This window comes from Myotis brandtii, unplaced genomic scaffold (genome assembly GCF_000412655.1).
Source record: "Myotis brandtii unplaced genomic scaffold, ASM41265v1 scaffold2271, whole genome shotgun sequence".
NCBI classification, from domain to species: domain Eukaryota; kingdom Metazoa; phylum Chordata; class Mammalia; order Chiroptera; family Vespertilionidae; genus Myotis; species Myotis brandtii.
In genome coordinates, this window is record NW_005358524.1 from 122433 (window position 1) to 128316 (window position 5884).

General features: G+C 46.4%; 1 protein-coding gene across 1 annotated transcript in view; it reads left to right on the top strand.

Moving 5' to 3' along the window:
- LOC102241645 (DLA class II histocompatibility antigen, DR-1 beta chain) overlaps nt 1-5884 on the top strand; it is a 155201-nt gene that overhangs the window by 16502 nt on the left and 132815 nt on the right. The window lies entirely within an intron of this gene.

Sequence of the window (5884 nt, forward strand, 5' to 3'; positions counted from 1 at the left end):
TCTTTGGCCAAGGCTTTAGGCCTGGGCAAGGGATCCCTAGCTCCCCGGACTGCCGGCTCCGTCCCTGCCCAGCTCCCATTGCTGGCTCCACCCCTGCTTCCCGCTATCACTGGCCAGGGCGGCAAAGGCGCCTGGTTCTCTGATCACAGCTGGGGGGCAGGGCAAAGGCGGCCCCAGGCTCTTAGCTCCCCCCTGGGTTTCCGATCACCGTCAGTGGCAGGGGGCTTCTTCCGTCCTTTCCCTTTCGCCTCCCAGCATTGTGCCTACATATGCAAATTAGCCGCCATCTTTGTTGGCGGTTAACCGCCATCTTGGCTGGCAGTTAATTTGCATATCACCCTGATTAGCCAATGGGAAGGGTAGCGGTCTTAAGCTAATTACCATGTTTCTCTTTTATTAGATAGGATTATTATTTTGTTTAATCCTTATCAGAGGATATTTTTCTATTGACTTTTAGGGAGAGTGGAAGAGAGGGAAAGACGGAGAGAAATATCGATGTGAGAGAAACACATTGATTAGTTGCCTCCTGCACAAGCCATGACCTGGGCCCAGAGCCGGGGAGCAGCCTGCAACCCAGGTACTTGCCCTTGACCAGAATGAAACCCATGGAACTTGGGACCCTTGGGTCCACAGGCCAACGCTCTATCCATTGAGCCAAACCAGCGATGGCATAGACAATTTCTCATTAACTGTCCCCTTTGCTTTTATTTTAACTACTGCTCAGATTCCCTGAAAGTTTTTTTTTTAAGGTCGGGTCCCAAATTTGGGAACGTGAGACTGACAGGGTGTCTTAGGCCCCCAGGTCATCCTCAGCGTGTCCAGATGGCCGTGTAAGAGCACCCCGTTTTGCTCTTTGTCTTGCTTGTGACCCGTGTGGCCCAATAGGGACCCTGCAGTGATTAGCGAGTGGTCTCCACATGGCTCTGCAGGGTGGCACGGTGCTCCTGGCACCTGAGGAAGAGAGGCCAGGCCGTAGTGGGGAGGGCATTCGCCCCGGGAGCGGGAGTATTAGACAGTTTACTCTCCTGAGGAGAAACTTCCTTCTCCATAAGGACGAACTATCCCCAAATCACTGGCACATATTTTATCATTTATTTTGAATAAAAGAAACAACATTGAGGGCACAGATCTGGGATCATGGGCAGTGGCTGGTGGAACACAAGGTAGAATTTTGAAAAACCCTCTGGCCAGTGTTTGTACTGGATGCAGAGTTGGGTACTTCTCCAGGACACAGTTACCACAGGCCTGGGTCAGAGAGAAGGAAGGGAAACCCCTGCTGACAGCACCAGTGGGCGGGCCTGTGAGCTCCCTCTGCTGCTCTCCCTGGGCCACTCCCTGCACACACTCTGGTTCTAAAGCTCGCGCTGGGCTGAGGGTTATGAAGCGCAGATCAGTGAGGTCAGAGAATGGACTTCAGAAGCCGAGGAAGCCCTGCCAACCGGCTTCGTGGAAAGACGGGTCCATCCAATGTCCCTGCGGGAGGACATCGCTGCATCTAACCCGGCAGGGCTGCCAGCCGTGCTGAGAACTAGCATGGCCTGTCCATGGCACGGCCTTCCTCATGGATACGTGTCTTCCGTGGTAAGAAGACCTTGGCCCTGTCTACCCACTTCCCCCTTAACTATAGGGACCGATAACCTGCTTCTCACTTTAAGTTCCAAATTAGCGGTGGGGGCTTTCTGGAAACGACGAGAATGTTCTGAGACGACTCGGACAAGAGGCAGACACTCCATGCTAACTGTGCTGATCACCAAACGCCCGTTTCCCAGGTGTATTGCAACCTTTCAGGCTCAGCACAGTGAGTCCATGGGGTGACACGGGCAGGACTCAAGACCGTGTGTGATGCTGCTCATGGCAAGCTGCCTGTTGTTCCACAAAAATCTGTGTTTCTGGCCCAGCCAGGTGGCTCCGTGGTTGATCATTGACCTATGAACCAGGAAGTCACCGTTCTATTCCCTCTCAGGGCACATGCCCGGGTGGGAGGGAGGCAGGAGGCAGTGGATTTATGACTCTCTCTCATCGTTGATGTTTCTCACTCTCTCCCACTCCCTTCCTGTCTGAAATCAATAAAAATAAAAAAATAAAAATTTTAAATCTGTGCTTCTGCTTTTACTCTTTTCTTCCCAAGATGTTGTGATTAATTTTCCTTAAACACAAAGCTGTGGCCCCAAGCGTGAAGATCAGAGACTGTACTTCTGAACTGACAACCACTGTCCCCCAGAAACCAAGTCAACGGCCTTTTTCTAGGACGGAGCCCAAGTTTCCTGTGGAGCAGAGCAGGGCTGCCTCCCCTCCTGCTCAGTGGGAGGTCCGGCCTGGGGACCACCTGCAGGACTGAGCATGTGGGGGCCACTGTAACGGTGCTTTACCTGAACTCTCCTCCTATTGAGTCAGCTCTGAGGAAAAGTGTGAGATGTAAAAGCAGCACTTTTTGTCACATGTAACTGGACAACATACAGAATTAAGTTATAGTTGTTGATACATTATTTTATTTTTTAATTAATTTTAGAGAGAGGAAGGGAGAGTGTTGTAATGTACCCCGCGAATCACAGAAGTTTGCCTCAAGAAGTCGAATTAAAGAGTCACATTTATTGCAATCCGGGACTCTGAGGGGGCATTTAGCTCTCCTGTTGGGGACCAGGTGTAAGCTGACAAGGTCCTTGCACCTGAAGGGGCTAGCTAGGCTGGGACCCTTACCCACACAGTTTCCCAGACTTGTTTGGATGGCGGTTATCAGTAGAATGAGAGCAACCTTTGTAGAATGAGAACAGCCTTTCATGGCTTACCAAGAAGTCTGTAACTATTTACTGAGATATGCTGTACTGAGAACTTGTCCTTCTGCTGTGTCTCTCCCTTAGAGATTAAGAGGAACAAAGAATACATTCCTCTTGACAGACCTCCTATTCAGTGTGTTGTGTATAAAAGGCATTGAGTAGTTAATAAATTTGCTTCAGTTCCTCGAGAGCTGTAGTCCTCCCGATCCCACTTTCCTGTCTTTCTTTCTTTTCTCAATTCCCACCTCCCTGCCTCAGCCCGGCTCAACCTGTCAGGCTGGCCCTGACACTCTCCCAAACCTCGAAGTGCTAAAATGGCCACAAACACCAGATTTATATAGGCAAAAATCACAAAGTTATTGATTACATCCCAAGGTTTGGAATGAGGAACCTGGTTCGCAAAAAAAGCAGTTTACAGAAGCAGAATTAAGCATGTTAATTGCAGTTTTGGGTCTCGGGGTCACTGAGTTGACAGAAACACATTATCTGGGACCGCTGGGTTGCCAGGAACACATTATCTAGAGCCATCGAGACAATTTAGAGTAATTGTGCTGTCCTGGTCTTGGGTCCACTGCGTTGACAGGGAAACATTGTCTGGAACCCTCAGGTCTTGGGATAATTGTGCTGTCCTGGTTCCCAGGTACAGAGGAATGTGCTTTCTAAAACCAGTATGACCACAACCAATGGGGTATTCACATTACAATCAATAAGGCATTCAATAGAATGAGATGTTTATATAATTCAGAAAATCAAAATAACTTTTCTATTGTTAAGCCAAACAGCAGGGTTAGAGTTAAACTACAGTTTCTACCTGAGATGATTGCTACCATACTTCAAGAGGGAGAGAGATATTGATGTGAGAGAGAAATATTATATCTTGCCTCCTGTACACACAGGACCAGGGACTAAACCCGAAACCTCGGCATGTGACATGACAAGGAATCAAACTGGCCACCTTTCAGTGCACAGTATGATGCTCAACCACTCAGCCACACCAGCAAGGGCAGTCCATTCCTTTAAAAAATAAATTGATATAATTTTTAAATTTTATTTCAAATTTGTATAAACACGTTTTGATATGTTCTCTTTGACTATATCTCAGTGTATTCTTCATATAGAATTGCTTTGTTTGCCATTCTTTTTAATCCAAATCTTATCTGGACCTTAGCTTGGCTTCCCCAGATTGTCAAACATCATGATTAGAGAATTTTGAGTAAGTTATGATTGTCTGTTTGATAAATTAAAAGTGATATTCTCCTAGATGCAACTGTACAACTGCCCACAGTACTGAATTACCACTGGGGTCTAGGGACAGAGTTTGTTCTCAAATCCAAGAATGAGAGTGATTTCTCCCAACCTCGCCAAGGAATTCTGACTTTTCCACATTCACAAAAACATATTTTCCCAAAGTAAGTGAGACACACTTTCTGGTCTGATTTCAGATGGTCTAACTTGCACTTAACATGCTGAAAAGCCTCAAATCCTGATGAGAACAGTAGGTTGGATTTAGAAATTGGGGGCACCATTGTCTTTAAGAAGGGGAAGGTGTGTGGGGGAGCTCTGGGTGTTGTTACATAAGAGAAATACAAGGCTTGTCATTTCCAGAGAAGGGGACAATGGTGAGGCGGGAATCTTGTCCAGGAACTGGATTTGCTCTGCTGCAGCCGCCTCAGTTTGTGGGAAATGCGGTCACTCACTGAAAGGAGTAGCTTGTGGGCGTGCACATCTGTGAGTGAGGGAGGGGAGCGCTTTCCCTGGAGGAACAGTCCCTTCAGAAGGTGAATGTGAGGTGGTCGGTGCAGTGGCTGAGCGTGTGGGTCTGAACCACATCACTGGGCTCAACCTGGAGGGCACCTTTACTGCCTGTGTCCTTGCAAAGGTCCTTCAACCGCCATCACTCTATTCTCTCCAACTGTAGGGATGAAGGGCACTTAGCTCACCGAAATGATGTGAGAATTAAACAAAAATCTGATGCAAAGAAAGCCCCTGTATATCCTGGTACAGAGTAAAATGCTCAAAATTGCTCAATAAATGTTACTCACTTTTATGTGGAGGTATAATTGACATATGGCATTATATTAGTTTCAGGTGTACAACATAAAGATTGGGTATTTGTATATATTGGAAATGACCACCACAGTAAGTCTGGGTAACATCTACACCACACATAGGTACTAACCTTTTCTAGTAATGGGAACATTTAAGACAGTGGTTCCCAATGTGGGGCACATGTCTCACAGGGGGGTAATTTGATTTTTAAGGGGGGCAATTCGAGAATGAGTTATTAACAGTGAATGTTTTGCATTTCTTATGGGTCTAGGGGCCTCATATATAGTATATAAATATATATTGCTACATATTTATGCATTTCAGTTCTCTACTGTATGTTTTGAAACTATATTTGCTATTTTTTCATATCACTTCATATTATCTTTTTTAACAATTTCTTAGTGATTTCTTCCTCAGTACTTCAACTGTCCTTTCGTTCTTTATATTTCTCATTCATGGATGCATGTTGCTTGGAAGCTTGTTTAGGCCTTTTAGGCTCCTTCACATGATTAGGAGTTCACTTTTTAAATAATAAGAATTATATGTCAGGAGGGAGGCGACATTAGGATTTTAGAGATGCTTAGGTGGGGCATGTCCAAAAAAAAAGGTGGGAAACTACTGCTTTAAGATCTACCCACTTAGCTCTCTCTGCTTCCTGTCGCTGCGTCGACAAGGTGGGGGAGCCGAGCTAGCTCGAATAAAGACTCTTATGCTATTGCATCGGACTGGCTCCCTGATGTGGGTTCTTGGGGATCCTGAAATCTGGGCATAACATAAACCATTCCACATCTTTTGGAAATACTGCTCTATATTTCTTCATTTGTCTTTCTGTCCTTATGTGACCTAGAATCGACTGGCTAATTCGAATCTGGCCTATCTTTTAAAAAAAGGTAGAAGAGAAGCATTCCTAGGCAGTTTTCTACTGCCTCTGTTCAGGGACTACTTGTTTATCTGTCCTGTGTGAGCTCACTTCTGGAATCTGTGCCTGAGGGGTCTAGGCGGACGCGCCGTGAAAGACCACAGGCGGGGGAGAGTTAGAAGACGTTCTGCTCCCCACGAGG